Source organism: Pleurodeles waltl, chromosome 11 (assembly GCF_031143425.1).
Source record: "Pleurodeles waltl isolate 20211129_DDA chromosome 11, aPleWal1.hap1.20221129, whole genome shotgun sequence".
In the NCBI taxonomy this organism is placed as follows: Eukaryota; Metazoa; Chordata; class Amphibia; order Caudata; family Salamandridae; genus Pleurodeles; species Pleurodeles waltl.
This window is the reverse complement of record NC_090450.1, coordinates 335,010,627-335,025,120: the sequence shown is the minus strand read 5'-3', so window position 1 is coordinate 335,025,120 and position 14,494 is coordinate 335,010,627.

Below are 14,494 nucleotides of genomic sequence, written 5' to 3'. Positions count from 1 at the left end.
TGGACAAGGACTAACTTACTCATAAATTCCTAGTACATGTTAGAGTGTTCACACAGCTCTGCAGCACTGTTTGTGCCAAATGTGTATGACAAAGTACAAAATGGCCCCCGGCCTACCACTCCAGACTGGAATGAGTGTTTTTCACTGTCAGTTTGACTTTGCCGTTCACTTCAATGGCAAAGCCATCCTATCCCTTAACACTATGGGGGTTATTACAACTTTGGAGGAGGTGTTAATCCGTCCCAAAAGTGACGGTAAAGTGACGGATATACCACCAGCCGTATTACGAGTTCCATAGGATATAATGGACTCGTAATACGGCTGGTGGTATATCCGTCACTTTACCGTCACTTTTGGGACGGATTAACACCTCCTCCAAAGTTGTAATAACCCCCTATATGTACCTCTCCCCTAAGGAGGGCATATAGAGCCCCATGGCAGGGAACTCTATTTTGTTAAGTAAGACATATATTTTTGATATATCTTAACTGCAACACTTGCAAAGTGTTATTTTGTTGTGGACAAAGTTAGTAGCCCCATTAGCTAATACAGAGTTATCGGATGGCATCCCAACCCTGCTAACTTCTGAAGAGGACTACCTAACTGAGTCATGTAAGGTTTCAAGTTATTCATTGCTTTAAACTTCGACTTGCTAGTCAAGTTGACAATTATGTCACTTTTAGAGTTAAACAACTTCTAGGAAGTTGCCACTCTGTGCCTCGGCTAGTCCAGTGGCCTCACAAAGCCCTTGGCCCACAGACAGCATTTTGACCACCTTGGGAGCCATGTGAACAACTTTTAGGCTCAGGAACAAAGGCAGTGCCATGGAGAGAGATGGCATCTCCTCTCCAGAATAGCCACTCAAGGGTGTTATCCCAAAAGGCACGCTTCAATGGTGAAGCCGCCTTTGTGAAGGAAGTAGTGCCAACACCCCTGAGCAGCATCCCTTTTGTTCTTGCAGACAAAGTCGAGACAGGGTCAAGGAATGAAAATTCACCCCCAAATTGGTTCTACCGTTGGCATATAGCCCTCTGGTAGACACACTTCTATGGTGGGCTACTAAGCTCATAACAACTGAGGAAGGGTTGTGCTGTCTTGAAAGAGGCAAGAATGTGGTACTCTTGGATAGGCATATGCCACACATCACAGGAACTTAGTCACTAGGTAGGAAGAGACCCAGTAGCCCATTGGCTAGTGACCGCATGGTCAGGGCACTTTCCTGGGATAAATATGGCATCCTTGGCACTCTGATCCTCAGTTAAAGCTGGAATCGGAGAGAGGATTGAAGAAGGACTGCCCAGCTATCTTTCGAGCCCTCACAAAGAGAGGCTGCACACTTGGAATAACTGCATCTGCTGCACTTTAAGGTAGCAAAGTGCGGACTGTGCCTATGGCTCCTGGCTCAGGGAAAAGTTGATTCCAGACATCCAACAACAGCAGTGACTCTATAGATCAGTTGGCTGATTTCCTGCAAGTACCACCAGGGACACAAGCTGAAGTTGCCTAGATCGCCAAGTTAGTAGCCACTGCAAAAGTTTTGCCGCTACCAGTCACGGGGCACAAAAGAGGACAAATTTGTGATAGCCAAAAGTTACACTCGGGAGTGCCTGACCCAGGAGTGCTATCAGAGTCCAGATTAGTCGCACCCAAAGGACACTAGCCCCCACCTTAGAATTTCACCTCAACCATGGTGCAGATTGACCAGTAGCCCAGTATAGACTGGCCTGCTACTGCATCGTAGAGGACTTTGAGGGACTCCGATCTCTGTGGCCAAGTTCACCTTATTTCACCCTCTGACCGAGGATCACCCACAAAGATACCCCTGTCGCACCATAACCGGGTCATCCTTTGAGCACCTTTTGTCTGTATCCTTCAGCATCAGGACCACTCCCTTGTCGTCTATAGAGGTTGTCCTGTAAAATGAAAGTTTTGCCTCAAAAACGCTCTGGTGGCAGGTAACTATCCAAAGAATCCACTCTGGCCCCTTAAACCTCTGTCCTGCTGGAACTGGTCACCCAACCCAAGATGGAGTAGTCGAAATAACTGTTTCAAACGTTTTTATATTTACTAAAGTTTTTGTACAACAATGTTTGTTTGTGGTTGGATTTAAAGGTAATAATATTGTTAAAAATCTATAGCTCCAGAACCCTCTGATGGATTTTGATCATCAAGGTCTCTAAAAATGCAGAAAATTATAATATTTTGGTATCAATTGGCGTTGTCTTTCCTTCAGGTGTCGTTGCTTTCTTATTTCGTTGTATGGTGCTGTTAAATGCCTTTGCTAAGCCTTATTGCTCGCAGCCACAGCTATCCAGGGTTGAGCTTAAAGTTGAGTAAACATACCTTACTGGATCTAAGATGATATTTGTGAGTGTACTGCATGATAGGGCGCCACAGCCTTATCATATAGTACACCCAAATCCTGTCAATGGCTGTTGGGAAAAATCTCTGCCAATTGCAGGGCTACAACAATGAAATGTGGCAGTGAGTGTGAAGAATGTGAGTAGTTACCAGACCCATTAATTTTTTTTTTTAAATAGACCCTTTTCAAAAAGAAAACATTGCTTTCTAAATGCCATATTCACTGTCTTAAAAATATAGCAAAAATATGGTGAATTTATTTGAGTGCCTAGCAGACATATGAATACCTTTCCATGCCAATGAATTAACTGTGTTAACATTAATATGGTAAACTGATCATAAATGCTCAGTTATAGAAAACTGATGTAAAAAAAGCCAATGAATTGTAAAATAAAAAATAGAAGCATGGCGATCGAAGCTTGAACATTATAAATGGATATTGACACACTATCTGTGAGCTATATAGCCTCACTGCTGTTAATATTAAGAATAGGGCCCCCAGGGGCCCCTAGGGGTCCCCGGACCACAGGTTGGGAACCACTGTGCTACAGTAAAAGCTAGTAGGGCCCGCTCAGGATATTACCTACTCCACACTAAAGTGACAGCCGCCTAGTAGAATCTAGGAAGCTGCAAGGCCTTCGCAAATGTAAAAAATGACGTACTTGAGGAAAACATTTGAAAATAAAATAAATAAATATATATATATATGTGTGTGTGTGTGTATATATATATTCACTGAAAAAACAAAGGTTACAGGGATGTTATAGTTAGGTTCTGAATTTACTCGCACAAAACCATTGAAATTCAGCAGTTATGGTTATGGATAACTCAAGTAACTAAAACTCGCACCCTAAGGTAACTATAACTCACACCCACGCAATGCACAGTTTTCTCATCAATAAAGTAAGTGAAAATGTTGCAGTGGTAATATCAAGATGCCACAAAAGGTGTCATCAATGATGTAATATGTGGAGTAATTAGATGTACATGGCAAAGGCACGAGTTATAGTTACCTTAGGGCACAAGTTATAGTTACTTAAGTTAACCATAACTATACCTCCTGAATTTCAATGGTTTTTGTGTGAGTAAATTCAGAACCTAACCATAACGTCTCTATAACCTTTGTTTTTTTCAGTGAATTTCTATGTTTTTTTAACATGCACATACATAAATATAATCTGCGGACCGCACAGCCAAAAGGGGTTGGCCAAAGGGCCTGGCCAATTTCCAGAACCAGCAGCAAACCCTTCCTGCATGCACCCAAACCCAAGCTATGCACAGCCTTTAGCCATGCGCAGCATGTGGTTGGAAGCAGTGGGTATTTTATTTTTCAATGTTTCTCTGGATCCATGGATCCACTGGTGGATCCGCAGCTCCACAGATCTGTGGATCGACCAGTGGATCCATGGATCCAACATAAAAAATGATTGGGGAATTTTTTGACCACAAGGGCCAATCTATGTGTACGAAAGGGTCAGGATACAGGTATGTGTTTTTGCACTCTTACTTTCCCAACTTCCGAGCCGATCCGACAAACAAAACGGCGGCTACAACTTTTCTGTCAGGTTGCGGCCAGCCATCAGGGCCTTGCTTTTTACCCGGATTCGCAAATCCAGACCCGGATCTGTGGGTCTGGATCCACGGACCTATATATCTATATTTTTAAAACTCTAATACCTCAGAAACTACTGAATGGATTTACACCAAATCACAAAAAGTGTAATGTGCATACCAAGCTCTAGCTTTCTGACAAATTTGGTATAATTCCCCTAAGCAGCGTGGGCTGTAAGCGTGTCTAAAGACCTTATGGGAAAAAGAATTGGGAAAACGTGTTTTGGGACACCTTTTTTCTCAGCCCCCCCTTGACCTATCACCCGAAAACTTTCAAGATAGCAGCTGGACTGCGCAAAGTCTAAGTTTTGAACATTTCTTGAAGATTCGTCAAGTGGCGCCAAAGTTATTAGCAAAACAAAAAACGGTCTTCCAATGGAAAGTAGGTCCTAACTATAAATACCTACTGGCGATCAACAGTAGGTTTTATATATATATATACATATATATATATATATATATATATTTTTTTTTTCCCTCTCCCTCCAGCCATAACACTGGAAGGGGTTGTATTGGTGGCTGATGTGCACATTGCACACAAGCAAAATGTAATCACTCACATAGAGTGGAGTCAGTAACTGAAGTGGGCTTATGGGCTTACCCCTTGTGCCATGCTGTAAACTGCAGTAGGCGGAACACAGTGTGATTGCCAATCTAACAAACCAATGGATGAAGATCCTTGAGGAAAAGCCCCTATATGTATGTTTTTATATAATACACTGTTTTTTTCTGAAACTAATAGTCTGGCCTGAGACATAAAGCTTTTTTAAAGGACAGACCTGAAAAAGGGTACTGTGGAAAGAGGTCCACCATGATGTCTTAGTAATGTTTGGTAGCTAGGTAGTAACTTCTACCAGTGGCTATTACCATATGATTGGCAGCCCCTGTTTCCGAAGAGTGAGGACCAATCAGAATAGGGTGGTGTTTATGCCTGGATCGGAGGGCTTCGATGTCATCCTAGCTTAAAGTTGCCATCCCTGCCACACACTATACCAAGCAATGGGTGTAAAAAAAAGACCCATAGAGTAATCAGAGGCCACCTTAAAGTTGTAAAATATACAAACACAACACTAAAATGCGGTGGCGTGTCTTCATTCTAGAAAAGTAACAAGAACAAAAATATGCCAAAATCCGGTCCAAAAATAAGCCAAGAAAATGGCTTTAAAAATCCATTAGGGTTTATATATATGAATATATTTGAGTGTGTCTAATTCATACAAAGAGTGCTTCCTTATTATTTAATCTGTTTATAATCGGGCAGATGATCAAGCAAGGACCAAGGAACCTCATTGTTCAGGTAATATCTGTGCATTTTAAGTTAGCAGATTCATATTTGCTCTTTCTACAAAGGTGAATGGCTTGGTGAAATTTTGGTCCATGAAAAATGGCATTTGTTTAAGAATTCCCTCTTTCAAATGAATTTCATTATAACCCTTTTCTAGGAAGTTATTGTAAGTTTTGCACTGGCTCGTTGGCATCGTATGTTACGCCTTTGTTCATCAGTTTGTTTCTTTACTTTTCTCGTGGTCATACCTATATATCTGAGGGCGTTTTAAAGCTGCCACAGAAATAGTGGTCTGTAATGTACAATAAATTCCAAATAATGGACTTTATAGAGTTCTCCAAAGCCCTTTTGGGTCGAGTAAATACCATATGATCTCTTAGATTTCGGCCACATTTGAAAGCAAAGTTTTGAGTATGCACCGGTGCTGCTTATCTTTTTGAGAAAACGTGCCCAGATTTATGTTAAAGTGGAGAACCGCGGTGCTATGCCAAAAATAGCAGCCTGCTACTTTAGAAACGCAGGCGTGCACCATATTTAGAGGAATACAGCGCACCTCAGCGTTTCCCCCTGTGCTAGCGCTGAATTAAGCTGCCTAGCGCCAACGCAGGCATCCTTGCACCATAGTGCAAGGGTGTCTCCTTTGAGGGGATAGCTTGTTTATGTGCAGGAAGGTGTCCCTTCCTGCACGTAAACAATTGTCTATGGCATTTTACTTCTATGTGTGCTGCAGTGGCACTCTAGTGGCGCTAGGGGCTCTTAAATATGCCCCTTGGTTTTGCTGAATACGTGGTTACATGTGAGTCTTTATTTGAGGGACATAAGTTTAGTGCATCAGGACTTTTGTTTTGTGCCCTTTTCTGGCCCTGTTAATTATTTTATCTGAATAGTTTTTTCAAGTACTTTTTGAACGGCGTTGTGTCTCCTTCTTTGAACCTCTCTTTATCAGTGTAGTTGTGCACTGAGGCCAGAGGAAAGGTTTTCCCTAAGGGAGCAAGAGTCGAAACTGCCAACCCATAATAAGGCATTACTGTCTTTAGATCTATTGAACACCTCTGTTTTAGGATACCATTAGAAGGTGTATTTAGTAGGTCTAAAAAGGATAGCTGTTCTCTGCTCTTTGTACAAGTGAGCCTCAAATGGGGATCTTGGATGTTGATCCATTCCTCAAATTGTTAGACCATATTATAAGTAATATATTCTTTCTCATTCAAAGTTGAGCATGTAAAGGCAGACCAGGCTTGGAGCAAAGATACTGCCCATCGAAGACCCTTCTGTTTGGAGATAGATGTGGTCTTCATATTGAAACAATTTTCCTTTGAAACCATGGTGGCTCATTCTATAACAAACTCGATCGGAGTTAAATAGTCTCACTCTGAACTATGTAAAAATACCTCAATCACCATTACAGTGGTTTATTAAGGAATGTTATATGTAAACTTCTATAACAAGGCTTATTAATAGTTATTTTCGAGTATTAAATGTTAGGTCCTTGAGTAAATTCAAAGCTTCCTTCCTGTCTTTTAGCTACTCAAGTTGAAAGAAGAAATCTCAGAATGCAGACAGTAGAATAAGGCCAGATCCAAGCTCTGGAAGGGACATTAAGTTTTGTGTATGTTAGGAAGTATATTTTAACGAAGAGCCCCAGCAGGAGTATGTGGCTTTTTTCAGACGAAGATCCCAATGAACTACCCACTACATTTCTATCTTGAATGTGAAGTGATCCTGCTGGGGCTCTAGTTAGGTTGATGAAACAAGTTGACCTAGATTAACCAGACGATGACCACCCTAATTATTATCCATTATTGCTTTTTTAATCTTAGACTACATTTATTTGAGTCTACTGTTAGATAATTTCTTTCGTTTGAGTTTTCATGAACCATATAGCTGCAAAGATTGTAGGAATACTGATAGTATTTCAATTACATGACTAAAAAAGAACTCCTCAAAGGAACCCACCTGAACATCACAGAATAATATATTCTGGTGAAAAGCAGAGCTCAAGGTGAAGTATCCCACTATTGTGGGCGTGGAGCTATCATCCTTGAAACAAGAATGCCTGTTGGTGTAATTCCCTCTTGCTCCAAAATAAACTGTCTCTGATTTTGCTGTTTTAAGTTAGTCATGCTTTAAGTTTATAGAGTGCCCACTGTTAACTGCTGTTAACACCAGAAACTAAGAACCTTATTTATCCCACCTCTCGCTATCAGTTACTATGGCAGTTATGCTTTGATGTTGATCACCTAAGCGCATTCCTATAGTGTGGCACCCAAAGGTGCTGTTTTTTGTTGTGTGTCCCTCTGTGCTGCTGCAACCGTCCTGTGAATATCCTGATATTTTCTTTCCACACAAGTAATACGTGCAGTCTGATTTTTCAGGCCTCCTTAGAGAACTATGGCCCTCATTACAACCCTGGCGGTAAATGCCGGCGCCCACCGTGCTGACGGCTGCCAACATACCGTGACCGCGGCGGTATACCGTTACGGGTATTATGACCCACACAGAGAAATCCACCACTATACAGACACCCACACAAGTCCGCCAGCCGAAAGGTCAGTGATAAACTGGCAGTACCAAAACCCACAGAGCCAAAGGAAGACATCAGGAAAAGGTGGAATGACCTACGGAGGAAGGTGTGTTCCGTGGTTGCAAGACACCAGGTAGCCGTACAGAGGACTGACGGTGCACCCCACCTCCTCCCCTACAACTAACATCATGGGAGGAGCAAGTCTTGGCGATCATGCATCCTGAGGGCCTCGCAGGAGTAGCAGGAGGACTGGACTCTGGTAAGTCAAATCTTTACTACTTTACTTTACTTTATCCCCCACCCTACCTGCATGCCATTACAAACTCCTACCCCTACCCTCACTCCCATCACTCCACCACCTCACGTATACCCCACTATCACAACCCACCCACCCCAATACTAAGCCCTGCATGCAACACCAATGCGCATTGGCACCCATCACAGACCTGCATGGACACCCATCACCACGGCATGCACACTAGTGCCAAACCAATAGCATCTCACACAACCCAAACGTGCCTTGCTAATAACAACCATAGAGGGAAACATATCCATGCACAAGATGGCACACGCAGATACAATAACACTGCATTTACATCCCCACAGGACCCCCACTCAACGTCACTGGAGAGGAGTTGGCACCAACATCCAGTCCCCCCACAGAAGAGGCCCACAGTGATGACAGCAGCTCTGCACGCCGGGATCACGAGGACCAACCTGGCCAATCAGTTGGTTACCCTGCCACAGTCCCAACCCTCCACCGAGCCTTCCCCCCCAGGAAACACCAGCACAGCACCCACCCAGTGGGCCCACACCTCTGTCCCCAGGACACGTCAATCAGCAGTGTCCACCACTACAGGGACCCCAGGCAACCCCACAAACCCAAGACAATCAGAGACCTGGGGTCAGTGGCAGTGGGCACACGGTTCAGGGGACAGAGGCACAGGACAACAGGGAAGCTGGGAGGACTTCTGTGCGATATGGGGAGGAAAGGCCCAGGGAACCCACTCTTTACGAGGCACTTGCAGGGATCCTAGGAGCGTACCACCATTCCCAGGAGACCATGGGCCAGATACTGTGCAAGTTGCAGGAGACCCAGCGGCTGTAGGAGGGACAGTACCTGGGGATCAGGGAGGACCTCAAAGACATCCACACCACTCTGGTCACCATTGCAGGGGTGCTGGCAGACATGGCCAACACCATGAGGGAGGCAGTGGCACAACAATGGGCCCCTAACACTAGCCAAACGGAAGAACAGCCCACCACCTCCGCCGGCGCTAGTGGACAGGAGGCCCCGCCACAGGACCAACAGGCCACCAGAACCCCACCCCCTGCAGAAGGAGAACCACCCCGCAAACGGTCCCTGTGATCCAGGAAGAAGCCAGAGAACATTGCCAAGACCCCCACCAGGAAATAGGACTCTCCTGATTGTCACCCTTCTGTCCCACTCTGTCACCTTGTCCACCTTGAACTGCCATTGCTTCACTTCCTATGCCCCTTTGGACAATGCACTTGTGATACAAATAGACTGGACTCTACTCTGGACTTTCCTCCATCAGCAACCCAGCCCATTGCAATACCCCCTCCACTTATTAGCCCATAAATAAACACCCTTGGAACAAATAGAAGTATGGAGTCTGTCAATTGATTGAAATATGTATTAGTTTAACAAACTGTAAACATTGCAATTCAAATGTATAGTGATATATACATAGGTATGACCTGTAGTGGGCAGCAGTAAACCACCAGGAGCCAGAGTGGGGCACAGAGATCTGAAAATAGAGATGCCAAAGGGTACAGTAAGTGGCCATAGACTTAGGAAAATCAGGCTGCCATGTTCAATGTCTAACATAAAACTGCAATGGAAAGTGAAGGTACAGTGTCTTACCTGTATGTCACTGGAAGTACTGTTGAATGAGTGAACTTCTGTTGTCCACATCTTCTTCCTCTGCCTCCTCTTCCTCACTGTCCACAGGCTCCACCGCTGCCACAAGACCTTCTCCAGGCTCATCCTCCTGCAGAAAAGGCACCTGGCGTCTCAAGGCCAGGTTGTGCAACATGCAACATGCAACGATAATCTGGCACACCTTCTTGGGTGAGTAGTACAGGGATCCACTTGTTAGATGGAGGCACCGGAATCTGGCCTTCAGGAGGCCAAAGGTTCTTTCAATTATCCTTCTTGTTCGCCCATGTGCCTCATTGTAACGTTCCTCTGCCCTTGTCCTGCATTCCTCACTGGGGTCAGTAGCCATGAGAGGTTGGGGTAACTAGAGTCACCTGCAAATATCGAGGGATACCTGTTAGCCACACACTTACCCTTAGGGACAACCCCACACCCATATACCTACATCAACTGGGTGGGGACCATGGGCTCACCTATTAGCCACATCCGGTGCCTCTGGAGTTGAGACATCACATATGGAATGCTGCTATTCCTCAAGATAAAGGCATCATGCACAGAGCCAGGATACTTGTCATTTACATGGCAGATGTACTGGTCCGCCAAGTACACCATCTGCACATTCAGAGAGTGAAAGCTTTTTCTATTCCTGAACACTTGTTCATTTCCCTGGGGGGGACACACAAATACCACATGTGTACCATCAATGGCACCAATAATGTTGGGGATATGTCCCAGGGCATAAAAGTCAGCCTTCACCGTGGCCAAATCCTCCACCTGGGGGAATACGATGTAGCTGTGCATGTGTTTCAGCAGGGCAGACAACACTCTGGTCAACACAGTGAGAACATTGGCTGAGACATCCCTGATGCCATGGCCACTGTTGCTTGGAAGGAACCACTTGCCAGGAAATGGAGCACTGACAGGACCTGCACTAGAGGGGGGACACCTGTGGGCTGGCGTATAGCTGAAATCAGGTCTGGCTCCAATTGGGCAAACAGTTCTTGGATTGTGGCCCTATCAAGTCTGTAGGTGGGGATAATGTGTCTGTCCTCCATTGTCGCCCAGCGGTCTGTACACAGGGGGAAATCTCCATCTCCTATTCATCCTCACCAGTTGAACTCTAGGGTGGAAAACGGTGAGCAGAGGGTCATATTCACACATGTGTTAAAATAAAAATGCATTTTTCCCTTTACAGAAATAGTATGTGAATACGAAAGCCAGTTGATGTGCCAATGTCTGCTGTGACGCAGCTAGGTGCCATGGCCTGTGCCCCCCTGAAAAGGCAGCTGCCTGACCTGTGAGTAGAGGCAAGTGGAAATGAGGTAATTCCACTGGTGTTGTGCGCCGTTGCGGTCAGCAGTCGATGACCGCCGCACAACTTTGCATTGGTTATCATTGGTCCCTGTGGGTTCCAGGAGCCAATGGCGATGTACGCCGGCGGTGAAGGTAGGCACCACCGCGGACGTGACTGCCATTTTCTATCTGTTCACTCACTGGCTACCTGACCTTCAACAGGAGAGGACCTACACTGCAAGTGCTGCTGTGACCTGTGTCTGGAAGCGACAATGGCTCGAGTGTCTGGGGAAAGGGCCCCCGCCTTCACTTCGGAGGAGTTGGAGAGAATGGTGGATGGGGTCCTACCCCAGTACACTTTACTCTATGGTCCTCCAGACAAACAGGTGAGTACACTGTGAGCATGATGCGTGGGCCAAGAATGTATGGATTGCTGTGTGTGTAAGCCTCGTGTGGGGGGGCTGAGGGGTCCTGGGCAGAGTGCTGCATGTCTGGTGGTCAGTGTCTGTGCGTAAGGATATTGTGGGCCATGAGTGTAACAGTCCGGACGGTATGACTAATTCCTTTTTTCTATGCATATTTTCCTGCCCATTAGAAAAAGGGCATTTGGCGTGCCATCGCCAAGGAGATGCGGACAGGCGGAGCACCCACTGCGCAAACGGTGGAAGGACATGCGCCACTGGGCAAGGAAGACGGTGGCGGCCCAGCTGGGGCTGGCCTCCCAACGAGGAAGGGGTGCCCGTCGTACCCTGACCCCCCTGATGTTCTGCATTCTGGAGGTGGCCTATCCGGAGTTGGATGTGCGCTTGAAGGCATAACAGCAGCCACAAGGGGGTGAGTACAGATTCATAATCATGACTTTGTGCGCGCTAAGGTTGTACCTGGGTGGGGGAGGTGGGCTATGGGTGCCCGTAGGCCAGGGCGAAATAGCAGGGTGGGTCCCTTGTTGATCAGGCTCTGAAGCACTCCAACCCCAATAGTGTTAGTGGGCATCTGCTACTGGGCAGGGTCCTGTTGGTTTTAGGTGTGCAGCTAATGGCTCTAGGCATTGTACCCCATGGGCTGGTGACTAGCTTTGTAACTGGTAGTGCATGGCCTAGTGCATAGGGCTGATCCCTGTGTGTTGTGTACACCAACGGTAGTGTTGTTGCTGGCATTGACCAAGTGTATCCTCTGTCTCTCCCCCCTTCTTGTTTTGTCACCCTGTCCTTGTGTGCATAAGCATCATCTGGTGGAGGAGCAGAGGCACCGGCGACGGAGGGAGCTGCATCCCACATGGGCCGGAGGCCAAATCCACCGATGGTGAGGGCACCAGTGGGACGGAGGGTGAGGGGAGCACCACAACAGAGACAGGAGGGGACACTACAGACAGCGACTCCTCCGATAGAAGCTCCCTGGCGGATACCTCTGTGCCCATCCCAACAACAGGTACAGCCGCCACCCGCGTACTAACACCGCCCTCCCAGCAGCCCCTCAGCATGTTTCCTGTGCCTGCTCACCCAGGAGGGTGGGCATCTCCTTTGCCCAGGCACCTCAGGCCCTGCCCCAGTCAGCCCTCCTGCCCTCAGTGAGGAGGCTATTGACCTCCTGAGATCCCTCACTGTTGGGCAGTCAACCATACTGAATGGTATGCAGAGTGTCAAAAGGCATTTGCAACAAACAAATGCATACCTGGAGGGCATTCACTCTGGTGTGGTGGCCCAACAGAGAGCATTTCAGGCTCTGGCCTCCACACTGATGCCAGCCATGGTCCCTGTCTCCAACCTCCCCCCTCCAACTTCCTCCACCCAGTCCCCTCAACCCCAACCTATCCCAAGCACACCTTCAGACCAGCATTCACCCAAATCAACACACAGAAGTGGCTCAGGCAAACACAAGCACTACACTTCATCTCACAGGCACTCACACAAGCACCACCCCCATGCATACACACCAACATCCACTGCCTCCACTGTGTCCCCCTCATCCGCCTCGTCCACCTCCCTCCCAGTAGCGTCTCCACTCACACCTGCATGCACTACATCCTCATCCACTACCTCCATCACCAGCATGCCTGCACTACACACCCCTCACTGGCAGTCACCACCCAACATCCATGCACACGTTCCCTGTGTCCTCTCCCACTGCGCCTGTGACCCCCTCCTCCCAAAGTACACAAACGCAAGCACACACCCACCCAACAACCATCCACCTCACAACAGCATCCAGCTCATGCACCTGCACACAAACACAGCAGACTGACACCTACAAGCACTCCCTCTTCCTCCACTCCCACACCTTCACCCTCTTCCCGACCCAATGTCCCTAAGAAGCTTTTCCTAGCCAACACTGACCTGTTCCATACTCCTCTCCCCACCCCCTGTCCTTCACCTCGGACCAAGGTGGCCTGAACCCAGTCAAGCACCTCAGCCACCAAGTTCACGCGCGCTATGGTTTCTGCAGTTGTGAGAGGCTCTAAGGAGGCACCCGTCAGCCCAGCCAGTGTGCCACCAACACCTGCCAAGGCCAAGAAGGTTCCGCCACCTGGCAAGGGCAAGAAGGGGACAGCATCCAGCAAGGAGAAGGAGGCACAACCAGCCAGCAAGGCCAAGTCAAAGACTCCAGCTGGCAGAAGCAAGAAGGCACCACCATCTGCCAAGGGCAGGATGGGGCACAGAACACCAGCCAGGGTACTTCAGCTGTCCGAGGCTGCAGGTGAAGGCCTGGAGGCTACCACCACAACCACTAGCCCCGCGGCCAGCACCGCCACCTGCACCGCCGCAAGCACCGCCACCTGCACCGCCGCAAGCAGCACCACTTCCAGCAGCCCCTGTGGGCAGCCGTCCGAGGCTGCAGGTGAAGGGCTGGAGCCTCCCCCCACCACTGGCAGCACCGCCACCTGCTCCGCTGCCAGCACCGCCACCTGCACCGCCGCAAGCACCGCCACCTGCACCGCCACAAGCAACACCACTGCCAGCAGCAACAGCCCCAGTGGGCAGCTGTTCAAGGCTGCAGGGAAAGGGTTGGAGCCCCCCCCACCACTGGCAGCACCGACACCAGCAAGGGCACTGCCACCACTGTACAGCCATCCCCGCCGGCAGATGGACTGTAGTCCTGCCTCCATGGAGTGTCATACATCCTGCCCACAGACAATCGTGTGGGTCTAACACCCAGGTGAGTGACTGTGACCTTACCCTCCCCAAGATCTGCATCACAGGGCACAAAGCCCCCTCCAGAACCAGTGGAAGAAGGAATCAACACACCCCCTCCTTGCCAGGATGAAGCACACTGGGCACAATGCCCCCTCCAGAACCAGTGGAAGAAGGCATCCACTCACCCTCTCCTTGCCAGGATGAAGCACACTGGGCACAAAGCCACCTCCAGAACCAGTGGAAGAAGGCATCCACTCACCCTCTCCTTGCCAGGATGAAGCACACTGGGCACAAAGCCACCTCCAGAACCAGTGGAAGAAGGCATCCACTAGAGAGACTTTGCTCTTGCACTCCGCAGGACCAACCAGTGGGCAAACCACCCACTT